This window comes from Heterodontus francisci, unplaced genomic scaffold (assembly GCF_036365525.1).
Source record: "Heterodontus francisci isolate sHetFra1 unplaced genomic scaffold, sHetFra1.hap1 HAP1_SCAFFOLD_99, whole genome shotgun sequence".
In the NCBI taxonomy this organism is placed as follows: domain Eukaryota; kingdom Metazoa; phylum Chordata; class Chondrichthyes; order Heterodontiformes; family Heterodontidae; genus Heterodontus; species Heterodontus francisci.
This window is the reverse complement of record NW_027141580.1, coordinates 4748685-4760429: the sequence shown is the minus strand read 5'-3', so window position 1 is coordinate 4760429 and position 11745 is coordinate 4748685.

The window sequence follows — 11745 nt, the reverse complement described above, 5'->3', positions numbered from 1 at the left end:
ACACTGATACCCAGTAACACAGACACACACTTACACCAAGTAACAAAGACATACACTGACACCAAGTCACAAAGACAGACACTGACACCCAGTAACAAAGACATACACTGACACCAAGTCACAAAGACATACAGTGATACCCAGTACCAAAGACATAAACTGATACCCAGTAACACAGACACACACTTACACCAAGTAACAAAGACACACACTGATACCCAGCAACACAGACACACACGGACACCAAGTAACAAAGACACACACTTACACCAAGTAACACAGACACACACTGACATCCAGTAAGACAAACAAACACACTGACACCCAGAAGCACAGACTCACACTGACACCAAGTACAAAGACATACACTGATACCCAGTAACACGGACGCACACTTACACCAAGTAACAAAGACGTACGCTGACACCAAGTAACAAAGACATACACTGATACCTAGTAACACAGACGCACACTTACACCAATTAACAAAGACATACACTTACACCAAGTAACACAGACATACACTGACACCCTGTAACACAGACACACACTTACACCAAGTAACAAAGACACACACTGATACCCAGTAACGCAGACACACACTTACACCAAGTAACAAAGACATACACTGACACCCAGTAACAAAGACATACACTGACACCCAGTATCACAGACACACACGGGCACCAAGTAACAAAGACACACACTTACACCAGGTAACACAAACACACACTGACACCCAGTAACAAAGACATACACTGACACCAAGTCACAAAGACATACACTGATACCCAGGAACACAGACACACACTGACAACCAGTAACAAAGACATACACTGATACCAAGTCACACAGACACACACTGACACCCAGTAACAAAGACATACACTGATACCAAGTCACAAAGACATACACTGATACCCAGTAACACAGACACACACTGACACCAAGTAACAAAGACATACACTTACACTAAGTAACAAAGACACACACTTACACCAAGTAACAAAGACACACACTGACACCAAGTAACAAAGACATACACTGACACCAAGTAACAAAGACATACACTTACACCAAGTAACAAAGACACACACTTGCACCAAGTAACAAAGACATACACTGATAACAAGTCACAAAGACACACACTGACACCCAGTAACAAAGACATACACTGACACCAAGTCACAAAGACATGGACTGATACCCAGTAACACAGACACACACTTACACCAAGTAACAAAGGCATACACTGATAGCCAGTAACACAGACACACACTTACACCAAGTAACAAAGACAGACACTGATACCCAGTAACACAGGCACACACGGGCACCAAGTAACAAAGACACACACTTACACCAGGTAACACAAACACACACTGACACCCAGTAACAAAGACATACACTGACACCAAGTCACAAAGACATACACTGATACCCAGGAACACAGACACACACTGACAACCAGTAACAAAGTCATACACTGATAACAAGTAACACAGACACACACTGACACCCAGTAACAAAGACATACACTGATACCAAGTCACAAAGACATACAATGATACCCAGTAACACAGACACACACTGACACCCAGTAACAAAGACATACACTAATACCAATCACAAAGACATACACTGATACCCAGTAACACAGACACACACTGACACCAAGTAACAAAGACATGCACTGACACCAAGTAACAAAGACATACACTTACACTAAGTAACAAAGACACACACTTACACCAAGTAACAAAGACACACACTGACACCAAGTAACAAAGACATACACTGACACCAAGTAACAAAGCCATACACTTACACCAAGTAACAAAGACACACACTTACACCAAGTAACAAAGACATACACTGATACCAAGTCACAAAGACACACACTGACACCCAGTAACAAAGACATACACTGACACCAAGTCACAAAGACATGCACTGATACCCAGTAACACAGACACACACTTACACCAAGTAACAAAGACATACACTGATAGCCAGTAACACAGACACACACTTACACCAAGTAACAAAGACATACACTGATACCCAGTAACACAGACACACACTTACACCAAGTAACAAAGACATACACTGACACCCAGTAACACAGACACACACGGACACCAAGTAACAAAGACACACACTTACACCAAGTAACACAGACACACACTGACACCCAGTAACACAGACACACACTTACACCAAGTAACACAGACATATACTGACACCAAGTAACAAAGACATACACTGATAACCAGTAACACAGACACACACTGACACCAAGTAACACAGACATACACTGACACCAAGTAAAAAAGACATACACTGATACCGAGGAACACAGGCACACACTTACACCAAGTAACACAGACACACACATACACCAAGTAACAAAGACATACACTGACACCAAGTAACAAAGACATCCAACTACACCAAGTAACAAAGACATACACTTACACCAAGTAACACAGATATACACTGACACCAAGTAACAAAGACATGTACTGACACCCAGTAACAAAGACACACACTTACACCAAGTAAAACAGATACACACTGACACCCAGTAAAGCAGACACACACTTACACCAAGTAACACAGACGTACGCTGACTCCAATTAACAAAGACATACACCGATACCCAGTAACACAGACAAACACTGACACCAAGTAACACAGACATACACTGACAACAAGTAACAAAGACATACAATGATACCCAGGAACACAGACACACACTTTCACCAAGTAACACAGACACACACTTACACCAAGTAACAAAGACATACACTTACACCAAGTAACAAAGACATACACTGACACAAAGTAACAAAGACATACAATTACACCATGATACAAAGTTATACACTTACACCAAGTAACAAAAGCAGACACTGATACCCAGTAACACAGACACACACGTACACCAAGTTAAAAAGACATACACTGACACCCAGTAACACAAACAAACACACACTGACACCCAGTGACACAGAGAAACACTAATAAACAGTAACAAAGACATACACTGACACCAAGTCACAAAGACATACACTGATACCCAGTAACACAGACACACACTTACACCAAGTAACACAGACATACACTGACACCCAGTAACACAGACACACATTTACACCAAGTAACAAAGACATACACTGACAACAAGTAACAAAGACATACACTGATATCCAGTAACAGACACACACTTACACCAAGTAACACAGGCATACACTGACACCAAGTCACAAAGACACACACTGACACCCAGTAACAAAGACATACACTGACACCAAGTCACAAAGACATACACTGATACCCAGGAACACAGACACACACTGACACCCAGTAACAAAGACATAGACTGATACCAATTCACAAAGACATACACTGATACCCAGTAACACAGACACACACTGACACCCAGTAACAAAGACATACACTGACACCAAGTCACAAAGACATACACTGATACCCAGGAACACAGACACACACTTACACCAAGTAACAAAGAAATACACTGACACCCAGTAACAAAGACATACACTGACACACAGTAACACAGACACACACGGACACCAAGTAACAAAGACACACACTTACACCAAGTAACACAGACACACACTTACACCAAGTAACAAAGACGTACACTGACAAGAAGTAACAAAGACAGACAATTACACCAAGTAACAAAGACATACACCTACACCAAGGATTTTGACATACACTGACACCAAGTAACAAAGACATCCACTGATACCCAGTAACACAGACACACACTTACACCAAGTAACGAAGACAGACACTGATACCCAGTAACACGGACAAACACTTACACCAAGTAACAAAGACATACACTGACACCCAGTAACAAAGACATACACTGACACCCAGTAACACAGACACACACGGACACCAAGTAACAAAGAAACACACTTACACCAAGTAACACAGACACAAACTGACACCCAGTAACACAGACACACACTTACACCAAGTAACACAGACATATACTGACACCAAGTAACAAAGACATATACTGATAACCAGTAACACAGACACACACTGACACCAAGTAACACAGACAAACACTGACACCAAGTAACAAAGACATAGACTGATACCCAGGAACACAGACACACACTTACACCAAGTAACACAGACACACACATACAGCAAGTAACAAAGACATACACTGACACCAAGTAACAAAGACATACAATTACACCAAGTAACAAAGACACACACTTACACCAAGTAACACAGATATACACTGACACCAAGTAACAAAGACATGTACTGACACCCAGTAACACAGACACACACGGACACCAAGTAACAAAGACAAACACTTACACCAAGTAAAACAGATAGTCACTGACACCCAGTAAAACAGACACACACTTACACCAAGTAACACAGACGTACGCTGACTCCAATTAACAAAGACATACACCGATACCCAGTAACACAGACAAACACTTACACCAAGTAACACAGACATACACTGACACCAAGTAACAAAGACATACAATGATACCCAGGAACACAGACACACACTTTCAGCAAGTAACACAGACACACACTTACACCAAGTAACAAAGACATACACTTACACCAAGTAACACAGACATACACTGACACAAAGTAACAAAGACATACAATTACACCATGATACAAAGTTATACACTTACACCAAGTAACAAAGACAGACACTGATACCCAGTAACACAGACACACACTTACACCAAGTAAAAAAGACATACACTGACACCCAGTAACACAAACAAACACACACTGACACCCAGTGACACAGAGAAACACTAATAAACAGTAACAAAGACATACACTGACACCAAGTCACAAAGACATACACTGATACCCAGTAACACAGACACACACTTACACCAAGTAACACAGACATACACTGACACCCAGTAACACAGACACACATTTACACCAAGTAACAAAGACATACACTGACAACAAGTAACAAAGACATTCACTGATATCCAGTAACAGACACACACTTACACCAAGTAACACAGACATACACTGACACCAAGTCACAAAGACACACACTGACACCCAGTAACAAAGACATACACTGACACCAAGTCACAAAGACATACACTGATACCCAGGAACACAGACCTACACTGACACCCAGTAACAAAGACATAGACCTATACCAATTCACAAAGACATACACTGATACCCAGTAACACAGACACACACTGACACCCAGTAACAAAGACATACACTGACACCAAGTCACAAAGACATACACTGATAACCAGGAACACAGACACACACTGACAACCAGTAACAAAGACATACACTGATACCAAGTCACACAGACACACACTGACACCCAGTAACAAAGACATACACTGATACCAAGTCACAAAGACATACACTGATACCCAGTAACACAGACACACACTGACACCCAGTAACAAAGACATACACTGATACCAATCACAAAGACATACACTGATACCCAGTAACACAGACACACACTGACACCAAGTAACAAAGACATGCACTGACACCAAGTAACAAAGACATACACTTACACTAAGTAACAAAGACAGACACTTACACCAAGTAACAAAGACACACACTGACACCAAGTAACAAAGACATACACTGACACCAAGTAACAAAGACATACACTTACACCAAGTAACAAAGACACACACTTACACCAAGTAACAAAGACATACACTGATACCAAGTCACAAAGACGCACACAGACACCCAGTAACAAAGACATACACTGACACCAAGTCACAAAGACATGCACTGATAGCCAGTAACACAGACACACACTTACACCAAGTAACAAAGACATACACTGATAGCCAGTAACACAGACACACACATACACCAAGTAACAAAGACAGACACTGATACCCAGTAACACAGACACACACTTACACCAAGTAACAAAGACATACACTGACACCCAGTAACAAAGACATACACTGACACCCAGTAACACAGACACACACGGACACCAAGTAACAAAGACACACACTTACACCAAGTAACACAGACATACACTGACACCCAGTAACACAGACACACACTTACACCAATTAACAAAGACATACACTTACACCAAGTAACACAGACATACACTGATAACCAGTAACACAGACACACACTTACACCAAGTAACAAAGACACACACTGATACCCAGTAACGCAGACACACACTTACACCAAGTAACAAAGACATACACTGACACCCAGTAACAAAGACATACAATGACACCCAGTATCACAGACACACACGGGCACCAAGTAACAAAGACACACACTTACACCAGGTAACACAAACACACACTGACACCCAGTAACAAAGACATACACTGACACCAAGTCACAAAGACATACACTGATACCCAGGAACACAGACACACACTGACAACCAGTAACAAAGACATACACTGATACCAAGTCACACAGACACACACTGACACCCAGTAACAAAGACATACACTGATACCAAGTCACAAAGACATACACTGATACCCAGTAACACAGACACACACTGACACCAAGTAACAAAGACATACACTTACACTAAGTAACAAAGACACACACTTACACCAAGTAACAAAGACACACACTGACACCAAGTAACAAAGACATACACTGACACCAAGTAACAAAGACATACACTTACACCAAGTAACAAAGACACACACTTGCACCAAGTAACAAAGACATACACTGATAACAAGTCACAAAGACACACACTGACACCCAGTAACAAAGACATACACTGACACCAAGTCACAAAGACATGGACTGATACCCAGTAACACAGACACACAATTACACCAAGTAACAAAGGCATACACTGATAGCCAGTAACACAGACACACACTTACACCAAGTAACAAAGACAGACACTGATACCCAGTAACACAGACACACACGGGCACCAAGTAACAAAGACACACACTTACACCAGGTAACACAAACACACACTGACACCCAGTAACAAAGACATACACTGACACCAAGTCACAAAGACATACACTGATACCCAGGAACACAGACACACACTGACAACCAGTAACAAAGTCATACACTGATACCAAGTAACACAGACACACACTGACACCCAGTAACAAAGACATACACTGATACCAAGTCACAAAGACATACAATGATACCCAGTAACACAGACACACACTGACACCCAGTAACAAAGACATACACTAATACCAATCACAAAGACATACACTGATACCCAGTAACACAGACACACACTGACACCAAGTAACAAAGACATGCACTGACACCAAGTAACAAAGACATACACTTACACTAAGTAACAAAGACACACACTTACACCAAGTAACAAAGACACACACTGACACCAAGTAACAAAGACATACACTGACACCAAGTAACAAAGCCATACACTTACACCAAGTAACAAAGACACACACTTACACCAAGTAACAAAGACATACACTGATACCAAGTCACAAAGACACACACTGACACCCAGTAACAAAGACATACACTGACACCAAGTCACAAAGACATGCACTGATACCCAGTAACACAGACACACACTTACACCAAGTAACAAAGACATACACTGATAGCCAGTAACACAGACACACACTTACACCAAGTAACAAAGACATACACTGACACCCAGTAACACAGACACACACGGACACCAAGTAACAAAGACACACACTTACACCAAGTAACACAGACACACACTGACACCCAGTAACACAGACACACACTTACACCAAGTAACACAGACATATACTGACACCAAGTAACAAAGACATACACTGATAACCAGTAACACAGACACACACTGACACCAAGTAACACAGACATACACTGACACCAAGTAAAAAAGACATACACTGATACCGAGGAACACAGGCACACACTTACACCAAGTAACACAGACACACACATACACCAAGTAACAAAGACATACACTGACACCAAGTAACAAAGACATCCAACTACACCAAGTAACAAAGACATACACTTACACCAAGTAACACAGATATACACTGACACCAAGTAACAAAGACATGTACTGACACCCAGTAACAAAGACACACACGGACACCAAGTAAAACAGATACACACTGACACCCAGTAAAGCAGACACACACTTACACCAAGTAACACAGACGTACGCTGACTCCAATTAACAAAGACATACACCGATACCCAGTAACACAGACAAACACTGACACCAAGTAACACAGACATACACTGACAACAAGTAACAAAGACATACAATGATACCCAGGAACACAGACACACACTTTCACCAAGTAACACAGACACACACTTACACCAAGTAACAAAGACATACACTTACACCAAGTAACAAAGACATACACTGACACAAAGTAACAAAGACATACAATTACACCATGATACAAAGTTATACACTTACACCAAGTAACAAAAGCAGACACTGATACCCAGTAACACAGACACACACGTACACCAAGTTAAAAAGACATACACTGACACCCAGTAACACAAACAAACACACACTGACACCCAGTGACACAGAGAAACACTAATAAACAGTAACAAAGACATACACTGACACCAAGTTACAAAGACATACACTGATACCCAGTAACACAGACACACACTTACACCAAGTAACACAGACATACACTGACACCCAGTAACACAGACACACATTTACACCAAGTAACAAAGACATACACTGACAACAAGTAACAAAGACATACACTGATATCCAGTAACAGACACACACTTACACCAAGTAACACAGGCATACACTGACACCAAGTCACAAAGACACACACTGACACCCAGTAACAAAGACATACACTGACACCAAGTCACAAAGACATACACTGATACCCAGGAACACAGACACACACTGACACCCAGTAACAAAGACATAGACTGATACCAATTCACAAAGACATACACTGATACCCAGTAACACAGACACACACTGACACCCAGTAACAAAGACATACACTGACACCAAGTCACAAAGACATACACTGATACCCAGGAACACAGACACACACTTACACCAAGTAACAAAGAAATACACTGACACCCAGTAACAAAGACATACACTGACACACAGTAACACAGACACACACGGACACCAAGTAACAAAGACACACACTTACACCAAGTAACACAGACACACACTTACACCAAGTAACAAAGACGTACACTGACAAGAAGTAACAAAGACAGACAATTACACCAAGTAACAAAGACATACACCTACACCAAGGATTTTGACATACACTGACACCAAGTAACAAAGACATCCACTGATACCCAGTAACACAGACACACACTTACACCAAGTAACAAAGACAGACACTGATACCCAGTAACACGGACAAACACTTACACCAAGTAACAAAGACATACACTGACACCCAGTAACAAAGACATACACTGACACCCAGTAACACAGACACACACGGACACCAAGTAACAAAGAAACACACTTACACCAAGTAACACAGACACAAACTGACACCCAGTAACACAGACACACACTTACACCAAGTAACACAGACATATACTGACACCAAGTAACAAAGACATATACTGATAACCAGTAACACAGACACACACTGACACCAAGTAACACAGACAAACACTGACACCAAGTAACAAAGACATAGACTGATACCCAGGAACACAGACACACACTTACACCAAGTAACACAGACACACACATACAGCAAGTAACAAAGACATACACTGACACCAAGTAACAAAGACATACAATTACACCAAGTAACAAAGACACACACTTACACCAAGTAACACAGATATACAGTGACACCAAGTAACAAAGACATTTACTGACACCCAGTAACACAGACACACACGGACACCAAGTAACAAAGACACACACTTACACCAAGTAAAACAGATACACACTGACACCCAGTAAAACAGACACACACTTACACCAAGTAACACAGACGTACGCTGACTCCAATTAACAAAGACATACACCGATACCCAGTAACACAGACAAACACTTACACCAAGTAACACAGACATACACTGACACCAAGTAACAAAGACATACAATGATACCCAGGAACACAGACACACACTTTCAGCAAGTAACACAGACACACACTTACACCAAGTAACAAAGACATACACTTACACCAAGTAACACAGACATACACTGACACAAAGTAACAAAGACATACAATTACACCATGATACAAAGTTATACACTTACACCAAGTAACAAAGACAGACACTGATACCCAGTAACACAGACACACACTTACACCAAGTAAAAAAGACATACACTGACACCCAGTAACACAAACAAACACACACTGACACCCAGTGACACAGAGAAACACTAATAAACAGTAACAAAGACATACACTGACACCAAGTCACAAAGACATACACTGATACCCAGTAACACAGACACACACTTACACCAAGTAACACAGACATACACTGACACCCAGTAACACAGACACACATTTACACCAAGTAACAAAGACATACACTGACAACAAGTAACAAAGACATTCACTGATATCCAGTAACAGACACACACTTACACCAAGTAACACAGACATACACTGACACCAAGTCACAAAGACACACACTGACACCCAGTAACAAAGACATACACTGACACCAAGTCACAAAGACATGCACTGATACCCAGGAACACAGACCCACACTGACACCCAGTAACAAAGACATAGACCTATACCAATTCACAAAGACATACACTGATACCCAGTAACACAGACACACACTGACACCCAGTAACAAAGACATACACTGACACCAAGTCACAAAGACATACACTGATACCCAGGAACACAGACACACACTGACAACCAGTAACAAAGACATACACTGATACCAAGTCACACAGACACACACTGACACCCAGTAACAAAGACATACACTGATACCAAGTCACAAAGACATACACTGATACCCAGTAACACAGACACACACTGACACCCAGTAACAAAGACAGACACTGATACCAATCACAAAGACATACACTGATACCCAGTAACAAAGACACACACTGACACCAAGCAACAAAGACATGCACTGACACCAAGTAACAAAGACATACACTTACACTAAGTAACAAAGACAGACACTTACACCAAGTAACAAAGACACACACTGACACCAAGTAACAAAGACATACACTGACACCAAGTAACAAAGACATACACTTACACCAAGTAACAAAGACACACACTTACACCAAGTAACAAAGACATACACTGATACCAAGTCACAAAGACGCACACAGACACCCAGTAACAAAGACATACACTGACACCAAGTCACAAAGACATGCACTGATAGCCAGTAACACAGACACACACTTACACCAAGTAACAAAGACATACACTGATAGCCAGTAACACAGACACACACTTACACCAAGTAACAAAGACAGACACTGATACCCAGTAACACAGACACACACTTACACCAAGTAACAAAGACATACACTGACACCCAGTAACAAAGACATACACTGACACCCAGTAACACAGACACACACGGACACCAAGTAACAAAGACACACACTTACACCAAGTAACACAGACATACACTGACACCCAGTAACACAGACACACACTTACACCAAGTAACACAGACATATACTGACACCAAGTA